At 34.7% G+C, this 20,426-nt stretch overlaps 1 long non-coding RNA gene across 3 annotated transcripts in view; it reads right to left on the reverse strand.

Annotated features, from left to right (window-relative positions):
• Positions 1 to 20,426, reverse strand: part of LOC134730987 (uncharacterized) — a 147,435-nt gene that overhangs the window by 46,118 nt on the left and 80,891 nt on the right. For all 3 annotated transcript variants that reach the window (XR_010112982.1, XR_010112981.1, XR_010112980.1), the window contains exon 2: positions 18,741 to 18,819. This is a non-coding gene — a long non-coding RNA (uncharacterized LOC134730987). The remainder of the gene's footprint in view (positions 1 to 18,740; positions 18,820 to 20,426) is intronic.

The following is a 20,426-nucleotide window of genomic DNA, read 5'->3' on the forward strand; positions in this document are numbered from 1 at the left end:
CTAAACCAGAAGCAAAATAATCAATAGGAACAAATCAAAATGTGACATAGATGGTGAGACACACAGCAAAGACCATTGTAGTATAAATTATAAATATGTTCCATAAGTTCAAAATGATACAGGGCATGATAGGAAAGAAATGTAAGATATTGTAAAGGCTGAATGAAGCTTTTTATGTTAAAGAATAAATATAAAACTTAAAATACATCGTATATCACTAGTAGCAAAATAAACACTGCAGAAGAATGATTCTGAATATAGTAATAGAAATTTTCCATACTGAAAGATGCAGTGTATAAATACATTTACAAAGTGTATTCGTTGCCCAGAAAAAAACTATTAAGCATTCCAATATACTTGACCAACTGAAACTAATTATGAACCAACAAATTCTAGACTCAGCAAAATATGTTTCAAATTGAAGACAAAATAAAGACACTTCGGGTAAACAAATGCTCAGAAAACTCATTGTTAACAGACTTGCGCAACAAAAAAATACTCACGGAGTCATTTTAGGCAGAAAAGAAATGATACCAGACGAAAATTTGAATGTACATAAAGAAAAAAAAAGTTGATGCAAGCGGCATAGATAGATGAATATAAAACACTTTTTCCCCATGTCTTAAAATTCATAACAGATAATTTACTATTTAAAGCAAACATAGTAACAACATATAGAGGGATTTATAGCATATTATAAAAAAGCAAAAAATATAGAAGGCTTGAAATGAAAATATGCTGTTAAACCTTCTATTAGACATGGAATAATATATTATTATTTGATGATTGAGTATTATATCATAAATTGTAGAGAAAATAATTTTAAAAATCATAGAGGTATAGCCAATAAATAAATAAGGCATATAATTGTATATAACCATAAAAATATTATATGTGTAAGGCAAATGTAAGGCAAATAATATCTAAATCAAATAATATATTAGACGAATGCAAGGGAAATAATATCTAAAATAATCTATAAGACAAATATATATTTATTATGATAAATAATAAATCTATAAGACAAATATATATTTATTATGATAAAAGAACTAGAAGCTCCATTAATAAAAAAGGCAGAAAAAGAAAATAAAAGGAGGGTATTAGTAGCAAAGTAATACAAAACAATAGATATGAAACTCAATTATAATATAATTATATTAACTATAAATACCCTAAACATACTAATTAAAAAGCATAGAAGTTCAAACAGGTTTAAAAAATTCTGTCTGAAAAAAATGTCTACTGATGGATGGCTTAAAAGAATTAAAAATAAAAATATATGCAGTTTGTAACTAAACGAAACATGGGGGAATAATTTGAACATCAGTTAAGTAGACTTCAGAAAAATATCAATGACAAAGACAGGTATCACCAAATTGTAAAGAGTTAGCACATCACAAGGACATAATAAGCCTAATACGTATGGATCTAACAGCAGAAATTCTACTTACAAAAAGACAAACTGTTAGAACTAAAAAGAGAAATACCAATCTACATTCATCTCATAGTAATTGACAAAATAAGCAAGCAAAAAACTAGCTAATATACTTGAAAATACTATGAACCAATTTAACTTGATAAGTTTAAAAAGCTCTTACCAACACAGACGCATAAATATTTGGTTTAAGTGGACACAAAGCATTCACAGATATAAATCATTTTCTGGAACATAAAACAAATCACAATACCTTCAACAGGATCCAATTACACAAAGTATATTCTCTGACTACAATGAAATTAGAAATAAATAACAGAAATATATCTGGAGAATCTGATAATATTTAGAAATAAACAAGCACACATCTAAATAACTCATGGATCAAAAGATGAATTTTTAAGAGATGTATGAAAATACTTTGAACTGAATAAAGATGAAACCAAGACATATGCAAACTGTAATATACAGATAAATCAGTGCTAAGATGAAATTTATATCATTAATGTATGGATAAAAATAAAAAATATTTGAATCCCAAATTTGAATATATAGATAAATAGAGAAAAAAGCGAAAATTAAACCCAAATTACATATAAAAAAAAGATAAAGCTATAAACCAAAGCAAAGGAAAACAGAAAATCAAGATACAAAACAAATAATATAAAAATAAAATGTCATTTTAAAATAATGCATAAACTTGATAAATCTCTAATCAAACTAATCAGGAAATCGGAATAGAAAGAATATTCAGAATATCTATATATATGGTGGATGAAAGTCAGAAATATTGCAGATCCTTCAAATGTGAAAATGATATAAAAAAACATTATGGGGAAACTGATCCCAATAAATGTGACATTTTAGATAAAATGCTTAAATATCCTACAACACACAAGCTACCAAAGCTCATTAAAGAAGAAATATGTATCTTAAACAGGCTGAATGGACTTAAAAGAATTGAAATTATGGACTTCACTGCATAATTATAACACATACTTAAATATGAAAATAAACCTATTCTACTCAAGCTCTTTCTGAAAGTTAAAGAGGAGATAATGTCTCCTGACTAATTTTATATTCACAGCATTGCTCTGGTTCCAAAGAGAGTATGTTATAAGAAAAGAAAATGAATCCAATAACTCTATTGACCATAAATGCAAAAATCCTTGAAAATATTTGCAAATCTAACCAATTAATATATAAAGTTTATTACATCCTGTTCAAATATGGTTCATCCCCAAAATACAAGATTGGTTTAATCTAAAAAATCAATTGATTTCACCACATTAACAGACATTACTTTATATACTTTTATTAGATGGTTGAAATTTTCCATAATAAAAGTTTTAACACATAAGTTATTTCACAGTAATGAGATCATGTGATCTGTACTTCCAGACATTTTTATGCTGCTGCCTAAAATAAAGATTCTGCATTATTTGTTTAGAAACTTAAGACTATTCTTTATTAATGTTTTTTAATCTGCTCAAATAGGGAAGAGGGGAAATAAAAGTAATTAATATTTATTGATGGCCAAGCCAGAAAAAAATTACTTCTCTAAGCTTCGTAATTATTTTAATTCTTCTGTAAACTCTTAAAAAAGTCTTCTTCAATTTTTAGATGAAAAAATAGAGACTCAGAGATACCACCAAATAGCAAGTGTGATTTCAACATAAAATAATACCATGAAAATATGATTTCCAGCCTTGCTAAAAAAAATAAATTTTATCTTATCATATATGAAAACATCAAATTAATAGGGGATTTACTTTATATTATTTTTGGAGCTCAATAAATTGTATTAAAGTTTAGAGGATATTTTTGAAAAAGAATAAAAAATTATTTTCTCTAGGATATCTCATGCACATAAGAGGAGTTATCTTGACTAAGTGATAGAAAGGTTTTACTTTATGACCATGCACAAAATCTGTATTCTATTTTCAAATTCTTTGATCCTTCCCTGAAAATATAAAAGTGATGACACAATGGAAAAATTTGCATGTCTTCTATATTTTTTTTCTGAGATTTAATAGTTTATTTACTCCTTTCTTATCTCTTAATCAGAATTTCCATCAAATCCTGCCTCACTCAAGTAAGATTTTGTTTGTTTCTTCTCTCTCTAGTCGAGAAAACTACTTTTGAATTAGGAATGTTGTTAAAACATGTATTGACAATTATTTCTTACTCTAACATAAAACAGCGTTGGCAACATTTAAAATCTCAGTAGTTAATCTTGCTTAGTGGATGTTCTTGTACTTGCTATTGATTAATTCTGAATACGGGTTTTCCTCTTGTGTAAATCTTTTCTCAATCATTAAGAATAGTTTATTTGATTGTTTTGGAATGGATTTAATTCTGTTTTTCAAATTTACCATATCTCTCAATCTTACCCATTAAATTGAAAATTGGTTTTCTCTTCCTTAGTGAAATATGTTATTGTTTATCTTTAAATTTTGGTGAGAGCAGGGAGCTAATGCCTCTTTATGTCTCTGAGCTGTGAATTCAAAACTTATGTAAAATTCTGATAATAGTCTCTGGTTCATTTAACAAATAGATGCTTAGTTCTGAATTTTCCTTATAGACTATTTTAAGAACTAGAAATATAACAAAGCCCTTAACCTATATGTCTGTGCTATGTCATTATGTATATAATTTATTTTTTATTCAGTAAATTATTTTTAAAACCTACTATAATCAGGGTACTGTCCTTGCACTGTTGTTAAATAAGACAAGATATGGTTCATATCCAGATGAGGAAAAATGTTAAGAGATCTACTTGGTAAGGTAGATGTAATATGAGTACAATGATATTATGGTACAGTATATGTGTTATAATTAAGTAGTTCCAAAATGTGATATCAGCACTTAGAGAGTAGCAATTATGTGTGTGTGTGTGTGTATGTGTGTGTATGGTGGGTTTGGTAGAGGAAGTTTGAGTCGAAGAAGTTGGCTATTGGCAAAATTTCTTCCAGCAAGAATTCTAGGCTGAGGTACTGGCATGGGTTGCAATACCTGGAAGAATCAGTGTGTTTCACAAAGGTGAGTACCCACACCCACACTTCTTTCTCTACTGCTCCCTTTTTTGGCAACTTAGAAGTATTAAAGTAGCAAAAGTAAAACCTCACTTTCCTTCCAGAATGTTACATTATCTTCTCTTTTACAGCAGCATATCTGCTTCAATTTTCTCAGTTCTTTGTCATCTTTTATCTCCAAATAAATCTGTATTCACATTTCCCTCTTTCTCTGACCAAGGATAGCGTTCCCACTCTTCTCTAGATTCCTTGTGATCTTGCTCCCTTTACTTCCTCTGGGGCCTTGCCTTCATAGCGGCAATAAATCTTTTCAGTATGCCAGCCTCTTTTCACCCTATCTTGTTTCCTATGCCTTTTGTATATTCAATGTATTTCTATCTACAAAAGTGAATTATACTCCTAATATAAATCCCTCTCTGATGAGTGTACTCTTTGTTAACTTGCACAGCTAAGTTTCCTGAAAGAATGGTCCAAATGCACTACTTCCATTTCATTATCTCTCATTAACAATTACATTCATTTTAAAAAGACATATTGAGTGCTTATGCTGCTCTAGTCACTGTTATGATGCCAAGGACACAGACATAAGGCACAGTCAGATTCCCCTAGAGAGAGAGAGAAAGTAGATCGATAGGTTTAAAAAGGTCTGTTTATGTTACAAAGGTTTAGAGAAGAGACATTTAAACCAGCATACAGGATTTGAATTGGATAGCCAGTGAAGGTAACATTTGAATTGAGTTTAGAAAGATGATAAGTGGACAGTAAATAAGGGTGTTTGCTGAATATAATAAATAACCATAGTATTGAATTATTACATAATAATAAAATATCCGTTGATTCATCCTGATATAAATAAATGAATGAATAAATAAATGAGAGAATCCTTCCTTACAAAATAATTTTAAATGATAAATATGTGGAATCAAGGACACAGAAAATCACCATTAGAACACCATAGAGATAATCACCTTAGGCAAAGTCCACTGATGAACGCTAAAATTAGAGATGGAACTTTTAAAGAGAAATGAGATACTCAAGGCCTCTCCTCTGAAATACTTATAACTTACTGTGGTGGTGTAACACATGTTCATACACTTTTTGATAATGTTTTTTTTTTTTTTTCTAGAAGGTAAAGCTTAATTTTCTCCCCTCAAGTAATGTCTGAATTTAGTTACTTCCATGAATTAAGTATGGAAATAAACTGTCTTATTTTGCTCTAACTGCATAACAAAATGCCATAGACTGAATGACTCAAATGACAGAAATTTATTCTCACACTTCTAGAGGCTGGAAGTTTGAGATCATAGTGCCAGCATGTCTGGTTCTGAGCAGGGCCTCTTCCTGCCTTGTAGATGACCACCCTCTTACAGTATATGTATGTGGTGAAGAAAGGAAGTTCTGGTGTCTCTTCTTCTTATGAGTGCACTCATCCCGTCACAGGGTCTCTACCTTCATGACCTCATCTAAACTAATTACCTTCTAAAAACTTCATCCCTTAGTATTATCTTATTGGGTATTAGGTGTTCAACATACGAATTTTGAGGGGACACAAATATTCTGTGTATGGCATTCTGCCCCTGACCTCCCAAAATTCAGATCATTCTCACATGCAAAGTGGATTTATTTTGTTCCAAAAGCTCCCAGTCTTAACTTGTCCCAGAATGAACTCTAAGGCCTGAAGTCAAAAGTCTCACCTAAATATCATCTACATCATCAGATACAAATAAGAGTAGAGGTATGGTTCATCCTAAGGCTTTTCCTGCAGCTGTGAACCTGTGAAAACAGGTAAGCTACACACTTCCAAACTACAATCGTGGACAGGCAAAGGATAAACATTCTTATTCCAAAGGACAGAAATCAAAAAGAAGGGAATAGTAATAGTAAGAGGTCTCAAGGAAGTCCACCACTTAGCAAGGCAAATACTTAAGGCTCGGAATAATTCTCTTTGGTCTGATGCTCTGCCTTCAGAACTCACTCGGATGAAGGGTGATTACTCCATAACCCCACTAACCACTTCATCTCTGAAGCTGTCCTGGGAACCATATAGTATTTGAGTTGCCTTAGGGGCCTTTCTTCCCTTGTCTTGAAGAGTAACACTGTTTGAAGCCAAATAGCACTCCTATAGGCTCTAAGAAGTCTGGCAGTCTTCCTTAATTTTGTTCGTTCAACTCAAACTGGCAGTGTTTCTAAAGTGCTGGCTTTTAGGTCTATGGTTCATATTTCTATTAATCTCATCAAAAGAGGGTCTTCAGTCACACTCTTGATAATTTTTGCAACATAGGCTGAGAATTTTCCAAATTTTTAACTTCTGGTTCCGTTTTGCGTAACAATTTCATCTTCAATTAATTTATTTCTTCTTGCATTTTACTATAAGCCTACAGGAGAAACTAAGCCATTCCTTCAAAAATTAGAAATCTTAGAAATCTCCTCAACTGAATATTCAATTTCATCACCTGCAAGTTCTACCTTCCCTGAAACACTATAACATAAACAAAATTCAGACAAGCTATATATCACTTTATAACAAAGATCACCGTCTTCATCTGTTTCTGATACTATCACTAAATACCTAAGTCTGAGTAATTTATTTTAAAAGAGGAATTTATTTGTTCACAGTTCTGGAGGCTGGAAAATCCAAGACCAAGAAGTTGTCATATTTGGTGTTTGGCAAGGGTCTACTCTTTGCTTTCAAGATGGTACCTCTTGCTGCATCCTCACATGGTACGAGGGACTGAAGAGAATCAATCCTTTTCCTCAAGCCATTTTATGAGGGTGCTAATCCTAGGGATCCACCCTCATGAAGGACTTACCTCTTAATATTATCACATTGGAGATTAAATCTCAGCATATGAATTTTAAGGCATATTCACACCATAAGCAATCTCCTTTTCTCCGTTGTCCAGTAACATATTTCCTATTTCCATCAGAGACCTCATCAGAATGACCTTTACCATCTATATTTATATCAATATTCTGTTCATGATTATTTATCATCTAAGAAGTTGGAGGCTTCCTGTCTAGCTCTCCTCCCTTTTTTTTCTGAGTCTTCACCAGAATCACCAAGTAATGTAGGCTTTTTCTAGCATACACCTAAAGACTCTTCTAGCTTCTACCAATTACCCTGTTTCAAAGCTGCTTATCTAATTTTACACACATATTACAGCAGCACCCTACTTCTCATTACAAATTACTTGGTGTGCTCAGGCTGCCATAACAAAATACTATAGAATGGGCAGCTTAAATAAGAAAAAAAAATATGTTTTTGTAGTTCTGTAGGCTAGAAGTCTGAGATCAATATGTTGGCATGTTTGACTTCTGGTGAGGGCTCTCTTCCTGATTTACAGATGCCTCCTTCTTGTGTTTACTCAAATGATGGAGAGAGGAAGCTCTGATTTCTCTTCCTTTTTAAAATTTATTCTTCCTTTTGGTATTAGGGTGCAAATTACATCATGGATACTCCACTCTCCTGACTTCATTTAAACTTAACTAATTCCAAAAAGCCCCACCTCCTAATACCATCATGTTGGAGGTTAGGGCTTCAACAGATGGAGTTTGAAGAGACACAACTCTCAGTTCATAACAAAGATGAATTGTAATTTTACAATAGAGAAGTGTTTCAGACACCACTATAATCAAATGATTAAAGTTAAAATTACCAGTAATAAATTTTTTTGATATTATTTAATATGATGTGGTGAGAAGGGCATTTGACATCTCTGATATTGTTCCCTAAAATTATATTCCTTGTGTAATCATAAGAAGAGATATAAACTTGAGAGACATTTTACAAAATGCTTGACCAGTATTCTTGAAAATTATCAAATGTATAACACAAGAAAGAAAGACTGAGAAGCAGTCATAGATCTGAGGAATCTAAGGAGCCATGATAACTAAATACAACCTGGCATCTAGGATTAGATGGTGGAACAGCAGAGGACCTTAGTGGAAAACTGGTGAAACCTGAAACAAGTCTGTGGGTTAATTAACAGTATGGTACATATGTTTGTTTCTTGGTTTTGGTAAATGTATTGTGGTTATTCAATATATTAATATTAAATGAAGCTCAGTGAATAATATATGGAAACTATTTGTATTCTACTTGCAATTCTCTGAAAAATATAAAATTATTTCAACATAAAAGCGGGCATCAAAAGAAAGTATGTGTACAACAAAGAATATTTTAAATGGGAACAGAAAATCAGTAATCTCTACAAAAATAATAACAACAGCAAACAAAAACCATGACCCAATTAAGGGGCTTCAAGATGGCTGACTAGATACATTTGGTACTCACACATTCCACAAAGTAAAACCAAAACAGCAAGTAGATAATCACACCTCAAATAGATCATATAAAAGAGAACACTGAAATTCAACAGATAAGTGACAGAAAACACCTACAGGAGAATAAAAAGAGGAAAGTGAGGCAGTCTGATTGGCCAGGATCAGCTGGAGGCATGAGGAAACTCTTCAATGTGGAGAAAGAATAAGTGAGATACCCCCAGTATTCCATATTCTCACTGTGGACTCCTGAAACCCTAGACATGGGAGAGCTCCTTGACCCTTACATGCCCTGAAACCAACACAGGTATATGCCTGAAGACTGTACAACTGCATTACTCCAGAGAGAGAGCTCATGCTGAGTTCCACAAGCCTCCAAGTCCTAAGCAGCTACAGCATGGCATCATTTTGACAGCTCAGCACCCCGTCAGATTGTAGCCTGCTCTGGAGCTGAAGAGCCCCTGTATCTCCACACCCCTGTAGCTCCATTGACATTCCCTGCCTACTGCCAGTGCCACCAGAGCCAAAACAGGAATTGCCAACAGCAACCTCGCCCCTCCAATAGAGTGGCAGCTGTGACTAAAGGCTATCTTGCCTGCAGCCACTGATACTGCTGCCAGCAGATGTCACCCCAGGGCCAAAGAGTGAGCCATCACCAGCAAACCTGACCCCAAGCAGAGGGGCAGCTGTGAAGGCCACCCCATTTATAATGGCCAAAACTGCCAGTTTTCCCAGTGCTAGGGTCCAGGAATGAACCACTGGAAGCAACCCTGATCCAAGCCCCCAAGCAGACAATTGACTGCGCATTTTTACACAGCTCAAGGAAGAACACCACTGCCTGCAGCCACTGCTGCTACAGGCTGCTGCAGCCAGGGGCAAGGCAAAAGCAAAATGTGCCATTCCCAGTCGCCTACCTGTGGTTGCAGCCACTGAAAGCAACCATTTTCATCCCAGTAGCAGGGCCACAGTGAAACCACTGCTACCTTCACCTGAGCTTTACACTGGTAGCCTGGAACCATTTGCCCCTCCCTACCACAGGCAGCATATGCACATGTCACCATGGGGCCTCAGAATGGGTCCACTCAACCCAGCTCTGCCCCCACAGTATCCAAACACACCTACAGCCTGAAGATTACTCAGTTCAGCCCATCAGCATTGATATCTGAGCACTCTGCTCAGGGGCCTGAATTCAGGTACACCCAACCTGTCACTACTACCACAGCTGGCATCCATCCACATGCACCACCTCTGGACCTAGGAACTTGTCTATCCAGCTCATTGCAACCATTGCCCACATCAGTGCAGACCACTTGCCACATCCACTGCTCAGGGTCCCAAGAACCTGTGCATTCTCCCAGCCCACTGTTATCATACTGGCACACAAGCAACCCAACTAGGAGCCCAAGAATTGGCTAACTAGATCTGCTAACACTGGTGCCAGAATATGCTACCTTGGGGCTCAAAAACAGGCATTCTCTGCCTAACACTGCCACCAAAGGGATTCAAGACTGACCTATTTGGCATCCTAGTCCCCAGTAAAACTTCACCACAGCCTCTACCAACAACTACATTTTAAGCCACTGAGGAAATCACAGAAACGATTGACCCTGTTTACATCCGAGGAAATCATACAAAGACTACACCACTGCATACACCCAGAATCAAAGCCAACATTCCCTACCCATCCAACACCATAGATACATGTTCAGAAAAGAGTGTTCCCCTATGAAAGCAAATTTTAAAAACTGGATGAAGCAACTGTTACAGTAGATGTGCAAGTATTAACATAAGGACACAAGAAAAATTAAAAAGCAAGGGAATATGGCACCTACGAAAGAACACAAACTTTTCTAGCAATATTCCAATTAAAAGGAAATCGTGAATTCTGAGAAAAAGAATTCAAAATAATCATATTAAAGAAGCTCAATGATATACAAAAAGAATACTGAAAGACAATATAAATAACTCAGAAAAAACAGTTCAGGACATAAATGAAAAATACACCAAAAGAATGGATGTCATAAAAAAGCATCAAATAGAAATTCTGGAACCAAATAATTAATTGAATAAAATATAAAATATATCTGAAAGCTTCAATAATTTAGAATCTATCAAGCAGAAGAAAAAAATCTCACAACTTGAAAACAGGTCTTTTGAAATAACTCAATTCAGATAAAGATAAAAAAAAAGAAAGAAGAGAAAAACCTACATGACATATATGACACTATAAAGCACCAAATATTCAAATCTTAGATGTTCCAGAAGGTAAAAATTAAAAGATTGGGAAACCTATTTAACCAAATAATAGATGAAAACTTCCAAAGTCTAGCAAGACCTTTATAAACATAGATACAGAAAACCCAGAGAATCTCATAGATACAAGTCAACAAGGTCTTCTCCACAGCATATTATATTTAAAATGTCAAAAGTGAAAGACAAATACAGAATTCTAAAAACAGCAAGAGAAAAGCTTCAAGTCACTTATAAAGGAATGCCTATCAGACTAAAAGCATTTTTTTGTAGAAACCTTCTTGGCAAAAAAAAAAAAAAAGATACATTAAGAGAGTTGAAGGAAAAAAAGGCAGCCAAGTATTCTGTACTCAACAAAATTATTCTTTATAAATGAAGAAATATTTTTTTCTAGGTAAATAAAAGCTGAGGAAATTCATCACCACTAGATCAGTCCTGCAAGAAATGCTTCAGAAGTCCTACACCCAGAAGCTAAAGAACATCATCTATCATCATAAGAACACATGAAAATATAAGATATATTGGTAGAACAAACACATAGAGAAAAGACTGAAATGATACAACTAAAGGAAACCACAAAACCACAATAATAAATAAGAGAGAAAAAGAGAAACAATATACAAAACAATCAGAAATAAATTAATAAAAATACAGGAAAAAGTTCTCACGTATCAGTAATAACCTCGAACAAAAAGAGATTAAACTTCACACTTAAAAGATACAGACTTGCTGAATGAATAGAAATATGAACCAACCATATGCTGCCTACAAGAAACTTATTTCACCTGTAAAGGCACATACAGACTGAAATAAAAGAGATAAAATAATATTTCATATAAAAAAGAAATAGTAAAAAAAGACAAAGAAGGCCATTATATAATAACATAGGGATCAATTCAGCAAAAGAATATAACAATTCTAAACATACCTGCATCCAACTCTGGAGGACCCAGACTGAAGGGAGAGAAAGTCTCCTTTAACCAAAAACATAAAAGGCCTCTAAAAGAAAAACTACAAACCACAGATGAAAGAAAGTAAAGACACAAATATATGGAAAGGCATACCATGCTCATGGATTAGACAAATTCATATTGTTTAAATGGCCATACTGCCCAAAGTAATCCATAGTTTAAATGCAATCTGTATCATAGTATCAGTGTTATTTTTCATAGAATTAGAAAAAAATCTAAAATTTTGTATAAAATAAAATAAAAGCCTGAATCATCAAAACAACCCAGAACAAATGAAGAAAGCATCACATTACCTGACTTCAAAATATATTACAAGGCTATAGTGACCAAAACAGCACAGTATTGGTGTAAAAACAGATGCATAAACCAATGGAACAGAATAGGGGACCCAGTAATAAAGCCACATATTTACAGCCAAAGGATTGTAGACAAAGGCATCGAGAACATACACTGGGGAAAGAATGGCCCCTTCAATAAGTATTGCAGTGAAAATTGGATATCTATGTAGAAGAATAAAACTGGATCTCTGTCTCTTGCCATATACAAAAGTTAACAAAGATGAATTAAAGACTTAAATAGAAAACCTTAAACTATAAAACTGCTAGTGGGAAACATACAGCAAAATCTTCATTGATATTGGCAAGGATTTTATGACTAAGACCTCAAAAGTGCAGGAAACAAAAACAAAAATAGGCAAATGGACTATATTAAACTAAAAAGCCTCTACAAACCAAAATAAAAATTTAACAGAATGTTAACTTTCTGTCTCATTGATCTGTCTAATGTTGACAGTGGGGTGTTAAAGTCTCATATTATTATTGTGTGGGAGTCTAAGTCTCTTTGTAGGTCACTAAGGACTTGCTTTATGAATCTGGGTGCTCCAGTATTGGGTGCATACATATTTAGGATAGTTAGCTCTTCTTGTTGAATTGATCCTTTTACCATTAAGTAATGGCCTTCTTTGTCTCTTTTGATCTTTGTTGGTTTAAAGTCTGTTTTATCAGAGACTAGGATTGCAACCCCTGCCTTTTTTTGTTTTCCATTTGCTTGGTAGATCTTCCTCCATCCCTTTATTTTGAGCCTATGTGTGTCTCTGCATGTGAGATGGGTTTCCTGAATACAGCACACTGATGGGTCTTGACTCTTTATCTAATTTGCCAGTCTGTGTCTTTTAATTGGAGCATTTAGCCCATTTACATTTAAAGTTAATATTGTTATGTGTGAATTTGGTCCTGTCATTATGATGTTAGCTGGTTATTTTGCTCGTTAGTTGATGCAGTTTCTTCCTAGCCTTGATGGTCTTTACATTTTAGCATGTTTTTGCAGTGGCTGGTACTGGTTGTTCCTTTCCATGTTTAGTGCTTCCTTCAGGAGCTCTTTTAGGGCATGCCTGGTGTGAAAAATCTCTCAGCATTTGCTTGTCTGTGAAGTTTTTTATTTCTCCCAGGAATTGAACTCAGCTCTGCACCAGCGGACCTAATAGACATCTACAGAACTCTCCACCCCAAATCAAGAGAATATATATTTTTTTCAGCACCACACGACACCTGTTCCAAAATTGAACACATAGTTGGAAGTAAAGCACTCCTCAGCAAATGTAAAAGAACAGAAATTATAACAAACTGTCTCTCAGACCACAGTGCAATCAAACTAGAACTCAGGATTAAGAAACTCACTCAAAACTGCTCAACTACATGGAAACTGAACAACCTGCTCCTGAATGACTACTGGGTACATAACGAAATGAAGGCAGAAATAAAGACGTTCTTTGAAACCAACGAGAACAAAGACACAACATACCAGAATCTCTGGGACACATTCAAAGCAGTGTGTAGACAGAAATTTATAGCACTAAATGCCCACAAGGGAAAGCAGGAAAGATCCAAAATTGACACCCTAACATCATAATTAAAAGAACTAGAAAAGCAACAGCAAACACATTCAAAAGCTGGCAGAAGGCAAGAAATAACTAAAATCAGAGCAGAACTGAAGGAAATAGAGACACAAAAAACCCTTCAAAAAATTAATGAATCCAGGAGCTCGTTTTTCAAAAAGATCAACAAAATTGATAGACCACTAGCAAGAATAATAAAGAAGAGAGAAGAATCAAATAGATGCAATAAAAAATGGTAAAGGAGATATCACCACCAATCCCACAGAAATACAAACTACCATCAGAGAATACTACAAACACCTCTATGCAAATAAACTAGAAAATCTAGAAGAAATGGATAAATTCCTCGACACATACACCCTCCCAAGACTAAACCAGGAAGAAGTTGAATCTCTGAATAGACCAATAATAGGCTCTGAAATTGTGGCAATAATCAATGGCTTACCAACCAAAAAAAGTCCAGGACCAGATGGATTCACAGCCGAATTCTACTAGAGGTACAAGGAGGAGCTGGTACCATTCCTTCTGAAACTATTCTAATCAATAGAAAAAGAGGGAATCCTCCCTAACTCATTTTATGAGGCCAGCATCATCCTGATACCAAAGCCTGGCAGAGACACAATCAAAAAAGAGAATTTTAGACCAATATCCTTGATGAATATTGATGCAAAAATCCTCAATAAAATACTGGCAAACCGAATCCAGCAGCACATCAAAAAGCTTATCCACCATGATCAAGTGGGCTTCATCCCTGAGTTGCAAGGCTGGTTCAACATATGCAAATCAATAAATGTAATCCAGCATATAAGCAGAACCAAAGACAAAAACCACATGATTTTCTCAATAGATGCAGAAAAGGCCTTTGACAAAATTCAACAACCCTTCATGCTAAGAACTCTCAATAAATTAGGTATTGATGGGACGTATCTCAAAATAATAAGAGCTATCTACGACAAACCCACAGCCAATATCACACTGAATGGACAAAAACTGGAAGCATTCCCTTTGAAAACTGGCACAAGACAGGGATGCCCTGTCTCACCACTCCTATTCAACATAGTGTTGGAAGTTCTGGCCAGGGCAATTAGGCAGAAGGAAATAAAGGGTATTCAATTAGGAAAAGAGGAAGTCAAATTGTCCCTGTTTGCAGATGACATGATTGTATATCTAGAAAACCCCATCGTCTCAGCCCAAAATCTCCTTAAGCTGATAAGCAACTTCAGCAAAGTCTCAGGATACAAAATCAATGTACAAAAATCACAAGCATTCTTATACACCAATAACAGACAGAGAGCCAAATCATGAGTGAACTACCATTCATAATTACTTCAAAGAGAATAAAATACCTAGGAATCCAACTTACAAGGGATGTGAAGGACCTCTTCAAGGAGAACTACAAACCACTGCTCAGTGAAATTAAAGAGGATACAAACAAATGGAAGAACATTCCATGCTCATGAGTAGGAAGAATCAATATCGTGAAAATGGCCATATAGCCCAAGGTAATTTATATATTCAATGCCATCCCCATCAAGCTACCAATGACTTTCTTCACAGAATTGGAAAAAACTACTTTAAAGTTCATATGAAACCAAAAAAAGAGCCCACATTGCCAAGTCAATCCTAAGCCAAAAGAACAAAGCTGGAGGCATCACGCTACCTGACTTCAAACTATACTACAAGGCTACAGTAACCAAAACAGCATGGTACTGGTACCAAATCAGAGATATAGATCTATGGAACAGAACAGAGCCCTCAGAAATAATGCCGCATATCTACAACCATCTGATCTTTGACAAACCTGACAAAAACAAGCAATGGGGAAAGGATTCCCTATTTAATAAATGGTGCTGGGAAAACTGGCTAGCCATATGTAGAAAGCTGAAACTGGATTGCTTCCTTACACTTTATACAAAAATTAATTCAAGATGGATTAAAGACTTACATGTTAGACCTAAAACCATAAAAACCCTAGAAGAAAACCCAGGCAATACCATTCAGGACATAGGCATGGGCAAGGACTTCATGTCTAAAACACCAAAAGCAATGGCAACAAAAGCCAAAACTGACAAATGGGATCTAATTAAACTAAAGAGCTTCTGCACAGCAAAAGAAACTACCATCAGAGTGAACAGGCAACCTACAGAATTGGAGAAAATTTTCGCAACCTACTAATCTGACAAAGGGCTAATATCCAGAATCTTCAATGAACTCAAACAAATTTACAAGAAAAAAACAAACAACCCCATCAAAAAGTGGGCAAAGTATATGAACACACACTTCTCAAAAGAAGACATTTATGCAGCCAAAAAACACATGAAAAAATGCTCATCATCACTGGCCATCAGAGAAATGCAAATCAAAACCACAATGAGATACCATCTCACACCAGTTAGAATGGCAATCATTAAAAAGTCAGGAAACAACAGGTGCTGGAGAGGATGTGGAGAAATAGGAACACTTTTACACTGTTGGTGGGAAGGTAAACTAGTTCAACCATTGTGGAAGTCAGTGTGGCGATTCCTCAGGGATCTAGAACTAGAAATACCATTTGACCCAGCCATCCCATTACTGGGTATATACCCAAAGGATTATAAATCATGCTGCTATAAAGACACACGCACGCATATGTTTATTGCAGCACTATTCACAATAGCAAAGATTTGGAACCAACCGAAATGTCCAACAACGATAGACTGGATTAAGAAAATGTGGCACATATACACCATGAAATACTATGCAGACATAAAAAATGATGAGCTCATGTCCTTTGTAGGGACATGGATGAAACTGGAAACCATCATTCTCAGCAATCTATCTCAAGGACAAAAAAGCAAACACTGCATGTTCTCACTCATAGGTGAGAATTGAACAATGAGAACACATGGACACAGGAAGGGGAACATCACACTCCTGGGACTGTTGTGCGGTGGGGGGAGGGGGAGGGATAGCATTAGGAGATATATCTAATGCTAAATGACGAGTTAATGGGTGCAGCATACCAACATGGCACATGTATACATATGTAACAAACCTGCATATTGTGCACATGTACCCTAAAACTTAAAGTATAATAATATTAAAATAAATAAATAAATAAATAAATATTTAACAGAATGAAAAGACAACTGTTTAATGGGAGAAAATATTTGCATACTATTCGTCTGACGAGGGACTCATATCCAGAATATAAAACAAATTCAAACAACTCAGAAAAACAGCAAATATTCCCATGGAAAAGTGGGCAAATGAAATGAACAGACATTTCTCAAAAGAAGAAAAATAAGTGGCCATCAGTTATATGAAAAAAAAAATGCTTAACATCACTAATGATCAGGAAAATCTGAATTTAAATTACAATAGGCCGGACTCAGTGGCTCACGCCTGTAATCCCAGCACTTTGGGAGGCCGAGGCGGGTGGATCATGAGGTCAGGAGTTCAAGACCAGCCTGACCAACTTGGCAAAATCCCATCTCTACTAAAAATACAAAAATTAACTGGGTGTGATGGCATGCGCCTGTAATCCTAGCTACTCAGGACGCTGAGGCAGGAGAATTGCTTGAACGCGGGAGGCAGAGGTTGCAGTGAGCTGATATCATGCCATTGCACTCCAGCCTGGGTGACAGAGTGAGACTCCATCTAAAAAAAAAAATACAATAAGATATCATGTTACCGTATCCCAGTTAGAGTGGAAACTATTAAAAAACAAAAAATAACAGATCCTGGCTTTGAAACAGAGAAAAGGGAGCTGTTCTTACACACATTTGGTTGGAATGTAAATTAGTACAGCCACTATAAAAATAGTGGAGATTTTTCAAAAATCTAAAACTACAACTACCATACAACGCAGAAATCCCACTATTGGGTATCTATCCAAAGGAAAAAACATCAGTATATCAAAGAGCTACCTGGGCTTACATGTTTATTGCAGCAGTGTTCAGTGTCAAATATAAGCAATTCACCTAAGTGTCTATCAACAGATGAGTGGATAAATAAAATGTAATATCTATACGCAATAGAATACTATTCAGCTATAAAAAGAATAAAATTATGTCATTTAGAGCAATATGGATGGAACTGGAGGTCATTTTATTAAGTGAAATAAGCGAAGCACAGAAAGCCTAATGCCACATATTCTCACTCATATGTGGGAGCTAAAATACTTGATTACATGGAGGTAGGAGTAGAATGAAAGATAGCAGAGGCTGCAAAAAGCGTGTGAGTAGGAGAGAGGAATGAAGAGAGGTTGATTAATGGGTACAAACATAGAGTTAGACAGAAGTTATTAAGTGTAATATTTAACAGCAGAATAAGTTGACTATAATTAACAACAATATATTGTATATTTCAAAGTCACTACAAGGGAGAAAATAAATTGTTCCCAAAACATAAAAATGGTAAATACTCACATGTATTTGGATACCCCAAATACCCTGACTCTATCATTAAACATTCTATGTATGTAACAAAATATCACATATAGCCCACAAATATGTAAATGTTATGTATCAATAAAATTAAAATAAATAAAATAAAATAAAAATGACCCATGAGAGAAAAAAATAATGTGGACTTTATTAGAAATTAAAAGTAAACAATTCTACTCTGAAAAAAATAAACAGTGTTAAAAGAATGAAAAGAGAAGCCACAGAATGGGGAAAAAAATTGCAAAATACAAACCTGACGATGAACTCATATCCAAACTATACAAATCCACTATGACTCCACCATTATAAAATAAATAGCCCAGTTGACAAATGGGCAAAAGATATAAAGAGAGAGTTCACCAAATAAGATACACAGAAGGCAAATACGCATTTGGAAAGATGCTCAAAATTACATGTAATTGGAAATCGCAAATTAAAGCATACCTGTTATAATGACCAAAATCTAAAACACTGATGACATCATATGTTCTTGAGAATCTGGAGCAACAGGAACTCTGATTCACTGATGGTAGGAAAACAAAATGATACAGCTGCTTTAGAAGACATTTTGACATTTTCTTACAAGTGTAAAGATTGGCTTATCAAAAGATCTAGCAATCATGATCTTTGTTACTTTTTCAAATAAGTTGAAAACTGATGTCCACAAAAACATGCATATGAATATTTATAGTAGCCTTGTTCATATTTGCCCCAAATTGGAAACAACCAACATGCACTTCTATAAGTGAATGGGTAAACAACTGTGGTACATCCAAAAAATGAAATATTATTCAACAATTAAAAGAAATGAGTTATTAAGCCTGGAAAAGACAGGGAGAAAACTTAAATGCATACTACTAAATGAAATGTCAGTCTCTAAAGACAACAGAGCATGAGTCCAGCTATATTCTGGAAAAGGAAAAACTGTGGAGACAGTAAAAAGATGAGTGGTTTCTAGGGAAGCAACCTGAAAGGGGAAGAAAGGAGAGATAAATCAGTGGATCATAGATGATTTTTAGGGCAGTGAAACTATTCCATATGATAATATATCACTTACTATCTGACATGCATTTCTCAAAACCCATTGAACTGTATGACATAAACAGTGAACTCTAATATATAGTATGGAGTTTGTTTAATAATAATCTATTGATATTAATTAATCAGTTTTAACAAACACACCACATTAATGCAACATGTTAATAATTGAGGAAACAAAGGGTGATGGGGAGGGAGGTAGTATATGGAATTCTGTATACTTTCTGGTCTTTTTTTCTGTTAACTTTAAAACTCTCTAAAAATAGAGCCTATTTTTAAAAAATCAGTAGTCTTTCAACAGGAAGTTGAATAGGAAAAATGGTGATTATTTCCCTTTGCTTTTTCATGGAACGTGGAGAATGGAAGCTTAAATAAGGAAGAGAACACATTTGTTGGTACACAACAAATGGGAATGAATTGCAGGTATAGTATTATATATCGTGGAGAGGAGTTTATGAGAGAGGACACATTGGCTCATAGAGGTGTGATTTTATTGGAAACTAAAATACCATGAATAATGTTATTTTTCTGTGTATTGAACAATCCCTTTTAAAGTTCTGAACAATACCAAGTATAATCTTCCCTTGATTTATTTATTAAAGCTACCCCCAAAATCCAACCTAATAACTCTTGGGCATTTTTAAAATTTCTGTTTAACATTGAAAATTATTTAGCAAGGAAAATAGAGCCCCAAACAAATAAGTGACAATAAAAGGAAAATTGCAGATTATTAAATGCACTTCAAATAAATTATAATCCTTCTAGTAGCATGACAGCCTTAACTCCTTGGATTTACTGAATCTATATCCAGCTCCTTCGAGGGGGTGAAGGGAGCTGGCACACACAGAAGAATGGTGACTCCTAGTTAGAGGCCAAATCATCTGCATTTGATACCTGAGGTTCCTGTCCAATGACTCATCAACACAATGTTCTTGCATTTTGAAGAGATGTCATGTGTGTTTTGTGCAGGTATCCCCAAAGTTAAGAACGTATAGGCGAACTACAGAATAGACAAAATATAACAATGTATATATAGAAATTTCTCTCCTTGTCAAACCAACCATTGCTTTTTGACTGAAAATGCCCGGTTCA

Source organism: Pan paniscus, chromosome 7 (genome assembly GCF_029289425.2).
Source record: "Pan paniscus chromosome 7, NHGRI_mPanPan1-v2.0_pri, whole genome shotgun sequence".
Lineage (NCBI taxonomy): Eukaryota > Metazoa > Chordata > Mammalia > Primates > Hominidae > Pan > Pan paniscus.